General features: G+C 44.5%; 1 protein-coding gene across 1 annotated transcript in view; it reads left to right on the top strand.

Annotated features, from left to right (window-relative positions):
• Window positions 1–17,732, top strand: part of DNAI1 (dynein axonemal intermediate chain 1) — a 259,805-nt gene that overhangs the window by 164,933 nt on the left and 77,140 nt on the right. The gene's annotated exons all lie outside the window — the stretch shown is intronic.

Below are 17,732 nucleotides of genomic sequence, written 5' to 3'. Positions count from 1 at the left end.
GCTTCAAACATAAAGATATAAAACTGTAATTTTTTTTGAAGAATCAACATGTGGGACACAATCATGAAGTGGAATGAAATTTATTGGATATTTCAAACTTTTTTAACAAATAAAAAACTGAAAAATTGGGCATGCAAAATTATTCAGCCCCCTTAAGTTAATACTTTGTAGCGCCACCTTTTGCTGCGATTACAGCTGTAAGTCGCTTGGGGTATGTCTCTATCAGTTTTGCACATCGAGAGACTGAAATTTTTGCCCATTCCTCCTTGCAAAACAGCTGGAGCTCAGTGAGGTTGGATGGAGAGCGTTTGTGAACAGCAGTTTTCAGTTCTTTCCACAGATTCTCGATTGGATTCAGGTCTGGACTTTAACTTGGCCATTCTAACACCTGGATATGTTTATTTGTGAACCATTCCATTGTAGATTTTTCCTTATGTTTTGGATCATTGTCTTGTTGGAAGACAAATCTCCGTCCCAGTCTCAGGTCTTTTGCAGACTCCATCAGGTTTTCTTCCAGAATGGTCCTGTATTTGGCTCCATCCATCTTCCCATCAATTTTAACCATCTTCCCTGTCCCTGCTGAAGAAAAGCAGGCCCAAACCATGATGCTGCCACCACCATGTTTGACAGTGGGGATGGTGTGTTCAGGGTGATGAGCTGTGTTGCTTTTACGCCAAACATAACGTTTTGCATTGTTGCCAATAAGTTTGATTTTGGTTTCATCTGACCAGAGCACCTTCTTCCACATGTTTGGTGTCTCCCAGGTGGCTTGTGGCAAACTTTAAGCAACACTTTTTATGGATATCTTTAAGAAATGGCTTTCTTCTTGCCACTCTTCCATAAAGGCCAGATTTGTGCAGTATAGGACTGATTGTTGTCCTATGGACAGAGTCTCCCACCTCAGCTGTAGATCTCTGCAGTTCATCCAGAGTGATCATGGGCCTCTTGGCTGCATCTCTGATCAGTCTTCTCCTTGTATGAGCTGAAAGTTTAGAGGGACAGCCAGGTCTTCGTAGATTTGCAGTGGTCTGATACTCCTTCCATTTCAATATTATCGCTTGCACAGTGCTCCTTGGGATGTTTAAAACTTGGGAAATCTTTTTGTATCCAAATCCGGCTTTAAACTTCTCCACAACAGTATCTCGGACCTGCCTGGTGTGTTCCTTGTTCTTCATGATGCTCTTTAAACGGACCTCTGAGACTATCACAGTGCAGGTGCATTTATACAGAGACTTGATTACACACAGGTGGATTCTATTTATCATCATTAGTCATTTAGGCCAACATTGGATCATTCAGAGATCCTCACTGAACTTCTGGAGAGAGTTTGCTGCGCTGAAAGTAAAGGGGCTGAATAATTTTGCACGCCCAATTTTTAATTTTTTTATTTGTTAACAAAGTTTTAAATATCCAATAAATTTCGTTCCACTTCATAATTGTTTCCACTTGTTGATTCTTCACAAAAAATTACAGTTTTATATCTTTATGTTTGAAGTCTAAAATGTGGCAAAAGGTCGCAAAGTTCAAGGGGGCCGAATACTTTCGCAAGGCACTGTGTATGTGAAGGTTTACAACCACTTTTAAGTCTGGGCATCTTGGATCTCATGGTGAAGGACTACTTGGAGTATGGTGGTGTTCAATGTTATAGGAGGCCGGGAGATTTCCAGTTAAATAAGAGGATCAGCCACAACCTTTATCAGCTTTATTCAGCAAAGCATTTGTATTCTTTAGCTCTAACTCTTAAAGGGAATCTGTAATATTTCAATGACTGTGTGGGTAATCATCTGAAAGAGTTTAGGTCAACATAAGTAAAGTTTTCAATAATCATGTTAAAAAAAGTTTCAGTATATACTGTACATTTGTCGGCAGCTTTATTAGGTACAACTTGGTAACACAAATTGCTAATCAGCCAATCGCATGGCAGACAATTGATGCATTTAGGCATCTAGATGCGGTAAAGACGACTTGCTGAAGTTCAGACCAAGCATTAGAATGGGGAAGAAAGTGGATTTAAGTGACTTTGAACGTGGCATGAGTATTTCAAAAACTGCTGATCTACTGGAATTTCCACACACAGCCATCTCTCGGGATTACAGAGAATGGTGGGAAATGGAGAAAATATCCAGTGAGTGTCAGTTGTGTGGAGGAAAATGTCTTCTTGATGTCAGAGGAGAATGGGCAGACTGGTTGCAGATGATAGAAAGGCAACAGTAACTCAAATAACCACTCGTTACACCCAAGGTATTAAGAATATCATCTCTAAAGGCACAACATCGAACCTTGAAGCAGATGGGCTACAGCAGCAGAAGACCACAATGGGTGACTGTCACTGTCGAATAAGAACAGGAAACTGAGGCTACAATTCACACAGGATCACCAAAATTGGACAATAGAAGATTGGAAAACATTGCCTGGTCTGATAAGTCTGGATTTCAGCTGCAACATTCAGATGGAAGGGTCAGAATTTGGAGTAAACAACATGAAAGCATGGATCCATCCTGCCTTGTCTCACCAGTTCAGGCTGGTGGTGGTATATTGGTGGGGGGGGGGGAATATTTTCTTGTCACACTTGGGGCCTCTTAGTACCAATTGAGCATGGTTTAAACGTGAGTATTGTTGCCAGGCTCGGACTGGCCATAGGGCACACCGGGTTTTTGCCCTGGGGGCCGGTGCTGCTGGGCCACATGTCAATGTGGGCCCCAAAGCAGTTTGTAGTAGCTGGGCTGCTCTTTCAGCCCGCGTCGCTAACCTGGCCAGCTGGCCCGCTGTCTATTTGGTTCAGCAGTCGGGGCAGAAACTACCCAGCTGCCCCATGACTGTGAAGGGGAAGGAGCTGCAATGGATCCCATCGCCTGATGCCGTCTGCTGGACCAGAAAGAAAGTGAGTGCCTGTGCAGCCTCCCCATGTGCCTGTATAGGAGGAGCGGTGGGGCAGCTGCATATAGAGCAATTGATTTTTCCATATTCCTCCTGCAGCCACTGAATGCCTGCAGGAGAGAGAGCAGGAGAATCAGGCATTCAGGGGCTGCAGGAGGAACATGGAAAAATCAATTCCTCTATATGCAGCTGCCGTCGCTATTCCTCCTATCCAACTTATTTTGTGCCCTCCCAGGCACTCCAGCTTCCCCCCCGCGCTCTTTAGTTCCCCCCCCCCGTGCTCTCCGGCCCCCACTGTGCGCTCCCCCACACCATGCTCTCCAGCTCCCCCCCCCCCCGTGCTCTCTAGTTACCCCCAGTGCTCTCCAGTTACCCCCCAGTGCTCTTTGGCTCCCCCAGTGATCTTCAGCTCCCCAGTGATCTTCTGCACCCCCCCCATGCTCTCTTGGCCCCCCCCCCCCCCCACAGCTCTCCAACCCTCAGTGCTCTCCGGCTCCCCTGCAATGCTCTCTAGGCCCCCCCAGTGCTCTCCAGCCCCCCCCCCTCAGGTGCTCTCCAGCTCCCCCAGTGCTCTCCAACTCTCCCAGTGCCCTCCTACTCCCCAGTGCCCTTTGGCTCCCCCAGTGCTTTCCAGCCCCCCCCCCCGCATTCTCTGGCACCCCCAGTGTCCTTTGGCTCTCCTAGTGCCCATCGGCTCCTCCAGTGCTCCCTGCTCTCCCTGTGCTCTCTGGCCCACCTAATGCTCTTCACCCCCCCCCCCTGTGCTCTCCACCACCCCCTGTGCTCCCCCCCCCCCCCCCAGAGGTCTCTGCTCTTTCTGCTCTCTGCCACCCCGTCAGTGCTCTCCGCCCGCACAAGGCTAGGTGCCCCCTTATGCTCTCCACTCCCACTAGTGCTCTCCACCCCCCCCCCCCCCAGTGCTCTTCACCTCACTCCAATGCTCTCCGTCACCCCTATGCTCTTTCCCGGCCCCCTCACCCCCCACAGCTCTGCTAGGTTCCTCCCTCCTTTTTCCTGCCAGCTGCTTCAGGGGATCTGCCAGGATGGAGAGCAGGGAAGGGCAGGGCCGGATTAAGAGCATCATGGGCTTGGTGCTGAGGATTTTGAAGGGCCTTAAGGGCCGTGCCTTGACATGCACCCAGAGGAGGAAGGGTGCAGCCATGCATGCCTAATTCAACATGGGATGCTGTCTCTGAAGCCCATAAACACATCCATGCATCGGCAACTGTCCCTCCTTGTCCGGCCTTCGTGCTGAGTGGGGAGGTTCTGAGGGAGCTGCCTGGGGAAGCGAGCATAGAAGCCAGACTTCTGTGTTTACAAGTGACAGAAGAGCGGTCACAGTGAATATGGCCAACCCCGGGCCTATATAAAAGGTAGGGGCCTGCATGGAGCTGCAGCTCCAATAGCCCCTACGTTAATCTGGCCCTGGGGAAGGGACCAGTATCATGGGCTGCTCAGTCTACAATGCCTGGGCCTATTTTTTGTTCATGTCCATTCCTTTATGACTACAGTGTCCCCATCTTCTGATGGCTCCTTCCAGCAGGATAATGCACCATGTCACAAAGCTCCAATCATCTCAGCACTGGTTTCTTCACCATGACAATGAGGTCACTGTACTCCAATGGCCTTCACACTCACCACATCTCAATCCAAAAGAGCACCTTTGGGATGTGGTGGAATGGGAGATTGGAATTATGGATGTGCAGCCGACAAATCTGCAGCAAATGCATGTTGCTATCATGTCAATATGGACCAAAATCTCTGAGGAACGTTTTCAACACCTTGTTGAATCTATGCCATGAAAAATGAAGGCAGTTCTGAAGGCGAAAGGGGGTTCAACCCGGTCCTAGCAAGGTGTACCTAATAAAGTGGCCGGTGAGTGTACGTGTAGTTTGTAATTATATACAGTGCATACACAAGAAACATGGTCCTTAACACACTTAGATGATGATGGCTTACAGACTGGTTTCCTTCCATTGAACTTAGAATAAAACATTAAAAAGACTGCAGTCCCTTGTTAAAGTGTTTGAATTCATTTGAATAGTAAGAGGGGTTTCAGCTATAATTATTATAATTTGGAGGAAATCACAAGTAAACACACGGGGATTCACATAATGGAAAATCGGGTGGGACGTCCCCTACAGGAAACAGAGGAAGAGAGACGAGACGGACAAGAGGTGGCCAGCCACATATGCTCTAAAGTTTCTGTACATGGATGCACATGAGGAAGGTGCAGAACACTATTATTTATTTCAGGTACAGTGCCTTGCGAAAGTATTCGGCCCCCTTGAAATTTTCGACCTTTTGCCACATTTCAGGCTTCAAACATAAAGATATAAAACTGTAATTTTTTGTGAAGAATCAACAACAAGTGGGACACAATCATGAAGTGGAACGAAATTTATTGGATATTTCAAAATTTGTTAACAAATAAAAAACTGAAAAGTTGGGCGTGCAAAATTATTCAGCCCCCTTAAGTTAATACTTTGTAGCGCCACCTTTTGCTGCGATTACAGCTGTAAGTCGCTTGGGGTATGTCTCTATCAGTTTTGCACATCGAGAGACTGAAATTTTTGCCCATTCCTCCTTGCAAAACAGCTGGAGCTCAGTGAGGTTGGATGGAGAGTGTTTGTGAACAGCAGTTTTCAGTTCTTTCCACAGATTCTCGATTGGATTCAGGTCTGGACTTTGACTTGGCCATTCTAACACCTGGATATGTTTATTTGTGAACCATTCCATTGTAGATTTTGCTTTATGTTTTGGATCATTGTCTTGTTGGAAGACAAATCTCCGTCCCAGTCTCAGGTCTTTTGCAGACTCCATCAGGTTTTCTTCCAGAATGGTCCTGTATTTGGCTCCATCCATCTTCCCATCAATTTTAACCATCTTCCCTGTCCCTGCTGAAGAAAAGCAGGCCCAAACCATGATGCTGCCACCACCATGTGTGACAGTGGGGATGGTGTGTTCAGGGTGATGAGCTGTGTTGCTTTTACGCCAAACATAAAGTTTTGCATTGTTGCCAAAAAGTTTGATTTTGGTTTCATCTGACCAGAGCCCCTTCTTCCACATGTTTGGTGTCTCCCAGGTGGCTTGTGGCAAACTTTAAACAACACTTTTTATGGATATCTTTAAGAAATGGCTTTCTTCTTGCCACTCTTCCATAAAGGCCAGATTTGTGCAGTATACGACTGATTGTTGTCCTATGGACAGAGTCTCCCACCTCAGCTGTAGATCTCTGCAGTTCATCCAGAGTGATCATGGGCCTCTTGGCTGCATCTCTGATCAGTCTTCTCCTTGTATGAGCTGAAAGTTTAGAGGGACGGCCAGGTCTTTGTAGATTTGCAGTGGTCTGATACTCCTTCCATTTCAATATTATCGCTTGCACAGTGCTCTTTGGGATGTTTAAAGCTTGGGAAATCTTTTTGTATCCAAATCCGGCTTTAAACTTCTCCACAACAGTATCTCAGACCTGCCTGGTGTGTTCCTTGTTCTTCATGATGCTCTCTGCGCTTTAAACGGACCTCTGAGACTATCACAGTGCAGGTGCATTTATACGGAGACTTGATTACACACAGGTGGATTCTATTTATTATCATTAGTCATTTAGGTCAACATTGGATCATTCAGAGATCCTCACTGAACTTCTGGAGAGAGTTTGCTGCACTGAAAGTAAAGGGGCTGAATAATTTTGCACGCCCAATTTTTCAGTTTTTTATTTGTTAACAAAGTTTGAAATATCCAATAAATTTCGTTTCACTTCATGATTGTGTCCCACTTGTTGTTAATTCTTCACAAAAAATTACAGTTTTATATCTTTATGTTTGAAGCCTGAAATGTGGCAAAAGGTCGCAAAGTTCAAGGGGGCCGAATACTTTCGCAAGGCACTGTATTTATATAGCGCTGATACTTTATGCAGTGCTTTACATACATACAGTATATTGTACATATACATCAGTGCCTGCCCCAGGGCCACTGATAGGGGGCGACCACCAGTCCTCCTGTAGGGGGCCCGGGCACACAGGGGGGCCCCCAACAGCACGGGGAATCAGTGCGGTCGGGCGGAGGGGCAATTACAAAAGGAAGCCCTGTGCGGCTCTCTGCAGCAGCTGAAAGCCAGTTTCTCCCCCTCCTGCCAGCTTTCAGCTGTTGCGGGGAGAGACACAGACACAGGGTATCGGGTATCGTTCCTGTATTTGCTTCTCCGAAACCAATCCCCCTCCCTTCTCTACTTGCTTCTGATCACCCCCCCTTGTGTGCCCCTCTTTCACTGTGACCCCCACCCCCCGCAGCGCTGCAAACTTCCCTGTCCTGTAAAAAAATAAATTATAAAAAAAATAATAATAATTAAACATTGTAATAAATAATTGTAAAAAATTATAAAATAATATATATACATATATCTTTTTTTTAATGAAAAAGGCAATTCAAGAGGGCTAATTCACGCAGGTTCTCTGTTATGTTTGTGTCCACTAATAATGATTTTAGTGTATTTTTTTGTGAAAATATTGTCTTGATATATTCGGGGGGGCTCCTGCTATGTAGGCTGTGCAGGACCCTGTGATTTCTAACAGCAGCCCTGGCCTTCCCTCAAGGAGCTTACTATCTAAGGTCCCTAACTCCCATTCACACATGCACATATTAGGGCCAGTTTAGACAGGAGACACTTAACCTACCAGCATGTCTTTGGAATGTGGGAGGAAACCAGAGTACCTGGAGAACCCCCACACAGCCACAGGGAGAACATGCAAACCCCAGGCAGGTAATGCCGTCATAGAAAATCCACAATGGGATCACAGAGGGAAAACTGGACTATACAATACCCAATATACAAAAAATAGAAAAAGGACAAAAAGTGAGAGAATAACAATAAAATAAGAAAAATGGTATAAATTGTATTTTTACAAAAAGCCTAAAAGGCAATAAAATGGACAATCATAAGTTAGTACATGCTAAAACCAATGCAAATACATGATCTAAAGCCCAGTTTACAAAATGCAGTTGAAATATGTGGACAAAAGACTCCAACGCGTTTCAGCATATAGTCTTCTTCTGCTGGGTAGAAATGTCCACTGAATAAGCATCTCTAGAGCAAATATAAAAAAAAATAAATAAATGTACAAACATCCAGGATAATATAACATGCTAGAGCAGTGGTTCTTAACCTGGGTTCGATCGAACCCCAGGGGTTCGGTGGGTCAGTCTCGAGGGTTCGCCTCTCATCCGGTTTGAAGACGTGGCGTCTGACGTCTCTCAGGTGTCTCTTGAACAGATGCTCGGCGGTGGACAGTACAGGGTGCGTCCGGTCAATGAGCTGAGCAGCACGAGGCTGGGACGTCAACCAGTCCAAGATGGCGCTAGTACCACTTCGCTGTCAGGGACTATTTCTTCAGTTTCGGGCATGTCCTTCTGCTCCCGCTCCACACCGTCATCATGGAAATACATAACATCTAGTGGCGTAGTGTGGGGGGTGCAGGGGGGTCTGGCCGCACCAGGCGCAACATCTGGGGGGGGCGCATCCACTCCGCAATGTCATGTCACTCACTCTGTCATGATAGGCTGGCCGCCGCCGCCCGCTGAGTCTGCTCGCACTCGCAGCTCTCTCTGCCCCTGGCTCACTCTCACTGCTGGCTGTGCAGCTCGGCTCCCAGCCGAATTCGATCCAGCCGGAGCTGGCGTCGCCCACTGTGGAGTGGTGGGGGGGGTAGACAGGCCAGGCGTGCGGTGCGAAAAGGGACTGTCTGGGGGAGGGACTAACTCGCGGGAGAGAACCACCAGGCCAGGCAGCCGCAGCAGCAGAAGAAGCCGGCAGGTGAGAGGCCAGAGAGCCAGTGGTGACAGTGGTGCTGCAGCCTGCAGGAGGAAATCCTAGCCTGTGAACGGGAGTCGGGACACAGGTGAAAAAAGGTAGGACTGGAGTAGTACTGGCTGTACTAGTCTAGTGACTGACTGTGTGAGAACACTGAGAAGACTATGTAAAGGGGATTTATTTTATGGGGAACCTGGCCTGCTGTAATGGGGGAGATCTAATTGGGGGACGGGACCTCACCTCACCCTGGCCTGCTGTAAGGGGGGATCTATATGGGGGACATAATCCCCCATATTGATCCCCCCTTACAGTAGGCCACGGTGAGGTGAGGTCCCCCATATAGATCCCCCCCTACAGCAGGCCAGGGTGAGGTTAGGTCACTCTGGGGTCCCCCATATAGATCCCCCCCCCTACTGCAGGCCAGGGTCCGGACCTCACCTCTGTCCTGGTGTAAGGGGGGAGTTCTATATGGGGGACGGGACCTCACCTCACCCTGGCCGGCTGTAAGGGGGGATCTATATGGGGGACCTGGGATCTATATGGGGGACCTCACCCTGGCCTGCTGTAAGGGGGGATCTATATGGGGGACCAGGTCCCATTTTCCGAAGCAATATTGCAGTACCGCTACAAGTGGCTAATCAACTAGTATAAAAATAAATAAATATATAAAAATTCCAGTATATATTTACTATAGTTTGTAGACGCTATAACTTTTGCGCAAACCAATCAATATACACTTACTTGGAATTTTGTTACATGTAGCAGAATATATATTGGCCTAAATTGGTGAAGAAATTACATTTTTGTAAATATTTTATTCTATCTTTTCATGTGACAACACTGAAGAAATTACACTTTGCTACAATGTAAAGTAGTGAGTGTACAGCTTGTATAACAGTGTAAATTTGCTGTCCCCTCAAAATAACTCAACACACGGCCAGCAACAAAAGTAAGTACATCCCTAAGTGAAAATGTCCAAATTGGGCCAAATTAGCCATTTTCCCTCCCCGGTGTCATGTGATTCGTTAGTGTTACAAGGTCTCAGGTGTGAATGGGGAGCAGGTGTGTTAAATTTGGTGTTATCGCTCTCACTCTCTCATACTGGTCACTGGAAGTTCAACATGGCACCTCATGGCAAAGAACTCTCTGAGGATCTGAAAAAATGAATTGTTGCTCTACATAAAGATGGCCTAGGCCAGTGGTCCTCAACTCCGGTCCTCGGGGCCCACTAACAGGCCAAGTTTGCAAGATAACTAAATTACATCACAGGTGTTCTCATTTGCTGCTCAGTGATTGCAGTATTCTAGTCTGCATCTCCCCAAGGTAATACTTAAAATCTGGCCTGTTAGTGGGCCCCGAGGACCGGAGTTGAGGACCACTGGCCTAGGCTATAAGAAGATTGCCAAGACCCTGAAACTGAGCTGCAGTACGGTGGGCAAGACCATACAGCGGGTTAATAGGACAGGTTCCACTCAGAACAGGCCTCGTCATGGTTGACCAAAGAAGTTGAGTGCAGGTGCTCAGCGTCATATCCAGAGGTTGTCTTTGGGAAATAGACGTATGAGTGCTGCCAGCATTGCTGCAGAGGTTGAAGGGGTGGGGGGTCATCCTAAAATTGGTCTGCATGACTGTTGTCCCAGAAGGAAGCCTTCTAAAGATGATGCACAATAAAGCCTGCAAACAGTTTGCTGAAGACAAGCAGACTAAGGACGTGGATTACTGGAACCATGTCCTGTGGTCCGATGAGACCAAGATAAACTTATTTGGTTCAGATGGTGTCAAACGTGTGGTGGCAACCAGGTGAGGAGTATGAAGACAAGTGTTTCTTGCCTACAGTCAAGCATGGTGGTGGGAGTGTCATGGTCTGAGGCTGCATGAGTGCTGCCGGCACTGGGGAGCTACAGTTCATTGAGGGAACCATGAATGCCAACATGTACTGTGACATACTGAAGCAGAGCATGATCCCCCTCCCTTCGGAGACTGGGCCACAGGGCAGTATTCCAAAATAAAGACCCCAAACACACCTCCAAGACGACCACTGCCTTGCTAAAGAAGCTGAGGGTAAAGGTAATGGACTGGCCAAGCATGTCTCCAGACCTAAACCCTATTGAGCATCTGTGGGGCATCCTCAAATGGAAGGTGGAGGAGTGCAAGGTCTCTAACATCCACCAGCTCCGTGATGTCATCATGGAGGAGGGGAAGAGGACTCCAGTAGCAACCTGTGAAGCTCTGGTGAACTCCATGCCCAAGAGGGTTAAGGCAGTGCTGGAAAATAATGGTGGCCACACAAAATATTGACACTTTGGGCCCAATTTGGACATTGTCACTTAGGGGTGTACTCACTTTTGTTGCCAGCGGTTTAGACATTAACCACTTTACCACCGGAGGATTTTGCTGTCTTACGTCTTGCGAATTTAACTGACAATTGCGCGGTCGTGCGACGCTGTACCCAAACAAAATGTACGTCCTTTTTTTCCCACAATTAGAGCTTTCTTTTGGTGGTATTTGATCACCTGTGCGATTCTTACTTTTTGCTCTATAAAAAAAAAAAGAGCGTTTATTTTGAAAAAATAACAATATTTTTAACATTTTTTATAGGAAATTCCCCCCAAAAAAATGTAAAAATCAAAATTTTTTAAAATTTTTGGCCAATTTGTTTTATGCTACCTATGTTTGGTAAAAAAAATTGCAAAAAGCGTTTTTTGATTGGTTTGCGCAAAAGTTATTGCGTTTACTAACAAAGGGAAAGATTTTTGTAATTTTTGGTGTTTTTTTTTTTAACGAGTAATGGCGGCGATCTGCGATTTTTTTTTTTTTTTTGCGGGACTGCGACATTGCGGCGGACAGATCGGACCCTTGACTGACATTTTTGACACTTTTGGGGGTACCAGTGACATTACTGCAGTAATCAGTGCTATATATATGCACTGTTACTGTAAAAATGACACTGGCAGAGAAGGGGTTAATTTTATTGGAGAGGGAGGGGTTAATGTATGCCTGGTGCTTACTGACGTGTGTGGGGGGAGGTGACTGAGTGACACAGGGACAGATCGCAGGTTCAGCTATGCTGAATCCTGCAATCTGACCCTGCCTGTCACTTAGGAGATCCGCCCGCTCTGTTTACACAAGCGGGCGGATCTCCACACTCGATTCCCCGACGATCGGGGAAAAGCAGCGGCGCTCCTCCCCTGGCCCGACTCCCGCTGTGACAGAAAACAGCGAGAGCGCGCCTCTGGCGGCGCGCGAGCGCCGTCTACAGTGGGAGGAGTCCTGCGACGTAGGTCTATGTCGCTGGACGGAATCGAGCCACTTTGCCGCAGTACAGTCCCAGTACAGTCCCTGTGACTGGTCGGCAAGTGGTTAATGGCTGTGTGTTGAGTTATTTTGAGGGGACAGCAAATTTACACTGTTATACAAGCTGTACACTCACTACTTTACATTGTAGCAAAGTGTCATTTCTTCAGTGTTGTCACATGAAAAGATACAATAAAATATTTACAAAAATGTGAGGGGTGTACTTACTTTTGTGAGATACTCTGTATATATTTATATTTTTTAAATTGTTGGTCGTTTTTTGTTTTTAGCGCAAAAAAAACAAAAAACTGCAGAAATGATGAAATACCACCTGGCTGTGTACTGAGTACGCTTCTGCTTGGTCCTTACCTGCTGTATCTGCTACTGGACCCCGGCTTGTTCACCTCTTGGTGGTGCGGCCCCAAGGACTGCAACCTGGTACTAAAGGCCCGTACACACGTAGCGATTGTCGGCCGTAAATATTCGGCCACCGACCGATTGGCCGATTGTCGGCTTGTTAGTATGATGCTTCCGACAACCAACTGCGACTTTTCGGCCGAACAGAATCTGGCATGCAGACTTTAACATTTTTGTTGGCCAACACCAGAACGGCCGATTGTTCGTCAGTCAGTACAGATTTCGGCCGACAAACAGCAGATGAGCAAGACTGGGCATGCTCAGAGAAGAAAAAACACACGGAAAGTTAACCATCACATGACATCACTTCTGCAGTCGGCTGTTGTTGGCCGACAAAATTCGTGTGCAGTCTTTTGCACTTTTCAACCGACAGGACAGCACCGGACAAAAGACGGCCGATCGTTTGACCGACAATCGGTACGTGTGTACGGGGCTTTACACACAGCAAAACCCATCTCTACCATCAGGAGCTCTGGGGAACATAGGTTAGCGCTTAGACCTCGCACCTCGGGTGAGCTTGTGTCATCTGCCAGGGTGACCTACTTGTATACCTATCCAGCTGGTCAGTGGGAGCCAATCAACTGGTTTAGCTACTGGTCTCAAAGCTTGAAACTTGACCGTGACAATCACTATGTAACTACTGGACATAGTGGTGACATAAGGATCGAAGGAAGGAACCAGGGGGATTGACAAGGAACATGAGCATGACACCGAACCCTCTTCCATGTTTTGGAGATGAGTGAGGGAGGTGTTCTGTTGTCCAGCAGGGGAGAATTCCGGTAGAGCTGACAACACCATGGGGGTTCCAGTGCAGCAGAGGAAGTGTTGTCAGTTCTCTACAGGAAAATAGAAGCTCACTGGACTTCTGGCTGATCCAAATATAATTTTCCGTATTTTTTAAATATATAAAACATGGGGAAATGTGCATGTGCTGCATAGATGGACTACAGATGTTTTTTTTGCCCAGACATACTGTACTATAAGCTATTCACATTCCCATACATACAGTATCTAAGGGACTGCAGTTTGTATCTACCAGCCGGCAGCTCCATTCACACAGAACATCGTCGCCTTTCCAGTACACGCGCCTCGTTCTCTAGGGCCGCCCGTCTTCCCATCACTTCAGCTTCTGACCTTTTATTTGGTGTAGAAACACGGCCAAGTGGAAAATGAAGTAGAAATTATTTAATCGCACGCCGCACAATGTGAAGTGCTTTTTTTATTTCCCCAGCACGCTCAGACTCTTCATCATCATTACGCCATGCGATCCATCAGCAATTCCCGCTCCACCGCGTTCAGGGACCAATCAATAGGAGCTTAAGTGCTGATTACACAATCGCTGTTATTGGGGTCAGAGGTCGGTGCACTACAGACGGGTAAACCTCATACTTAACCTGGATCTACGTGTGTCCTGATACTCCAGACACAACACAACCTTTATAAACTACCCCCCCCCCCCCCAACCCGCAAATCCTGTTTAACCACTTGCCGACCAGCTGGTCAGCTCTATTATGCAAAAGGACGTACCTGTACGTCGCTTCCTTGAACAGATAGTGGGGGCACGCGCGCACACGCGCCTATTGGCCAGAGGGGGAAGCAATCAGCGGGTCCGGTGGACGCGATTTCCGGCCACCCGCGATCGTTCCCCATGGAGACAGAGCGGCGGTCCGCTGATCTAAAGAAGGTAGACCACTGTTCTGTCAGAGATGAACACAGGGATCCTGTGTTCCTCCTATTTAGGAACACGTATCTCTGTTTTCATCCAGTGAGTCGATCCCCCACACAGTTAGAAAGCACCCCCTAGGGACACATTTAACCCTTTCATCACCCCTGGTGTTAACCCCTTCCCTGCCATTGTCATTAGTGCAGTAACAGTGCATATTTCTAGCACTGATTACTGTATTAGTGTCACTGGCCCCCTCAAAGTGTCAGTTAGGGGTCCGATCTGTCCGCCGCAATGTCGAAGTCCTGCTTAAAATCGCTGATTGCCGCCATTACTAGCAAATAAAAAAATAAAAATGACATAAATCTTTCCCCTAGTTTGTAGACACAATCATTTTTTGCGCAAACCAATCAATATACACTTATTGGGATTTTATTTTCAAAAATATGTGTCAGAATACATATTGGGCTAAAATGATGAAAAAATGTGATTTTCTAATTTTTTTTTTTTATAAGGAATGTTTTATAGCAGAAAGTAAAAAATATTGTTTTTTTTTCAGAATTGTCGCTTATTTTTTGTTCATAGCGCAAAAATTAAAAAACTGCACAGGTGATCAAATACCACCAAAAGAAATCTCTATTTGTGGGAAAAAAAATACATTAACTTTATTTAGGTACAGCGTCGCAGGACCGCGCAATAGTCCGTTAAAATAACGCAGTGCCGAATCGCAAAAAATGGCCTGGTCATTAACCAGTTCCCGACCCCGGCCACTTTTATACTGCGGCAGGGTGGATCGTACAGGCAAAGCGACGTAGATCTACGTTACACGCCTGGAAGGGGCTAGGGGGGCGAGCGCTCCCGACCCCGATTGTCAGCGTGGAAGCCTGTGCATGTGTCAGGCGGCTCTGATTACCGCCTGACACCCACGATCGCTCCCCACTGAGAGAGGACGGTCAGCTGTTGTAAACACAGCCGACCGTTCTTCTCCCTGGAATGAACACAGAGCTCCTGTGATCCTTCTTTATAGGATCACAGGTCTCTGTAGTCATCTCAGAAGCCCAACCCCCATACAGTTAGAATCACTCCCCTAGGCTCACATTTAACCCCTTGATCACCTATACTGTTAACCCCTTCCCTGCCAGTGCCATTATTACAGTAACAGTGCATATTTTTAGCACCGATTACTGTAGTAATGTCACTGGTCCCCCCAAAAGTGTCAAAAATATCAGTTAGGGGTCCGATCTGTCCGCTGCAATGTCACAGTCCTGCAAAAAATCGCAGATCGCCGCCATTACTAGTAAAAAAAAAAAAAAAACAATAAAAATGACATAAATCTTTCCCGTAGTTTGTAGACGCGATAACTTTTGCGCAAACCAATCAAAATACGCTTATTGTGATTTTTTTTTTTTACCAAAAATATGTAGCAGAAAACAAATTGGCCTAAAATGTTAAAAAATTTAGATTTTTTATTTTTTTTTATTTTTTAAAAAAAAATTTTATTTTTGGAGAATGTTGTATAGCAGAAAAACAAAAAATATTGTTTTTTTTTTTTTCAAAATTGTCGCTCTTTTTTTGTTTATAGCGCAAAAAAAAAATCAAATACCACCAAAAGAAAGCTCTATTTTTGGGGGAAAAAATTATATCAATTTTATTTGGGTACAGTGTCGCAAGACCGCGCAATTGGTCGTTTAAATAACGCAGTGCCAAATCTCAAAATAGGGCCTGGTCATTAAGGGGGGAAATCCTTCCGGTTCAGAAGTGGTTAATTATGCAGACTGGGTATAGAGCTCATTAAAGAAAATGCTTTATGAGTTTAATTTCTCCAATGACTTCTGCAGATATGAACGCTATACATTCCATCTGCGTTCGCAATAATAAAAAGGACAACAGCTGCTGGCTGATGATCTGCTAATATTATACAGGAAACATTGTTATTGTGTGATCGGGAAAGTGTGCAAAGTGTTCCTTCAATTCTAAGACTCCTGGCAGATATTTTAGTACCAAACTGCAACCAAAAATAACACGATAAAATGAACAGTTCAGAGTTCTCCTCCCGCATTATTTCTTTTCTACCTCTAGATGGCCTCAGTCTGATGACCTGGGTCTTCGGCGGGCGTGAAGGCTGGTTGCCCGGGTCTCTTGGTGGAACGGGAGACTCAGGCGAGCCACGGAAGGTGGTGGGAGGGGGGGGCGTCCCCTCCCGCTCCTTGTAATGAAAGCCGAGTGGCTTCTCAGCCGCATCGGTTGTCATTACAAGACAGACAACCCCTCGGCTATGGATGCCGGTACCGGGGTGATGCCTCTAGCTGCAGCCATCACTCCGGTACAGCACTTTCCGAAATATCAGTAATATCGGGCACCTTGGTGGCCGATTCCGATATATCAGGGAAAGTGCATATCGGCCCTCGATATATCAGCTTTGCCGATAATCGGTCGATCACTACTCTCTACTGCTATAGCTACTGGTTTCTGAGCCTGACCCCTGACTGTGACAGCCGGGGAGCAGGCGAGTATTGCAGCAAAAGCTTTTCTTTTCTTTTCTTTTTTTTATTTTAGGAGCAACTTTTTTTCTATTTTTTGGATGAAACCAGGAGTTGTGCTTTGATGTAGCTTTATTATATATGATATTTTATTTCTCTTTATTATATATGATATTTTATTTCTCTTTATTATATATGATATTTTATTTCTCTTTATTATATATGATATTTTATTTTTCTTTATTATAGATGATATTTTATTTCTCTTTATTATATATGATATTTTATTTCTCTTTATTATATATGATATTTTATTTCTCTTTATTATATATGATATTTTATTTCTCTTTATTATATATGATATTTTATTTCTCTTTATTATATATGATATTTTATTTCTCTTTATCATATATGATATTTTATTTCTCTTTATTATATATGATATTTTATTTCTCTTTATTATATATATTTTATTTCTCTTTATTATATATGATATTTTATTTCTCTTTATCATATATGATATTTTTTTTCTCTTTATTATATATGATATTTTATTTCTCTTTATTATATATGATATTTTATTTCTCTTTATTATATATATTTTATTTCTCTTTATTATATATGATATTTTTTTTCTCTTTATTATATATGATATTTTATTTCTCTTTATTATATATGATATTTTATTTCTCTTTATTATATATGATATTTTATTTCTCTTTATTATATATGATATTTTATTTTTCTTTATTATATATGATATTTTATTTCTCTTTATTATATATGATATTTTATTTCTCTTTATTATATATGATATTTTTTTCTCTTTATTATATATATTTTATTTCTCTTTATTATATATTATATTTTTTTTCTCTTTATTATATATGATATTTTATTTCTCTTCTCTTATTTTTCAAATAAACCTAATTGGGAAATTTTAACATTTCGGTTGTGAAAATCCAGACAGGCGTTGTAAACAGCAAAACAATAGAACTCGGATAAATATGGCATTGTAGTCATTGTTTTACGACTTGATATTATTTTCTCGCACATTCTTGTATGCTTCTCTAATCAGCGGGATATTGTTGGTTCTATAAGAAATGTTTTATTGAGAAGTTATTTTTACTCGGAGATCGTCCAGATAATCAGTTTTCCATTTCTCTGCAGTTTATCCTGTAGAATTTGTTTGATT

This window comes from Pelophylax lessonae (genome assembly GCF_965119305.1).
Source record: "Pelophylax lessonae genome assembly, chromosome: 1".
Lineage (NCBI taxonomy): Eukaryota > Metazoa > Chordata > Amphibia > Anura > Ranidae > Pelophylax > Pelophylax lessonae.
This window is presented reverse-complemented; position numbering and strand designations above follow the sequence as displayed.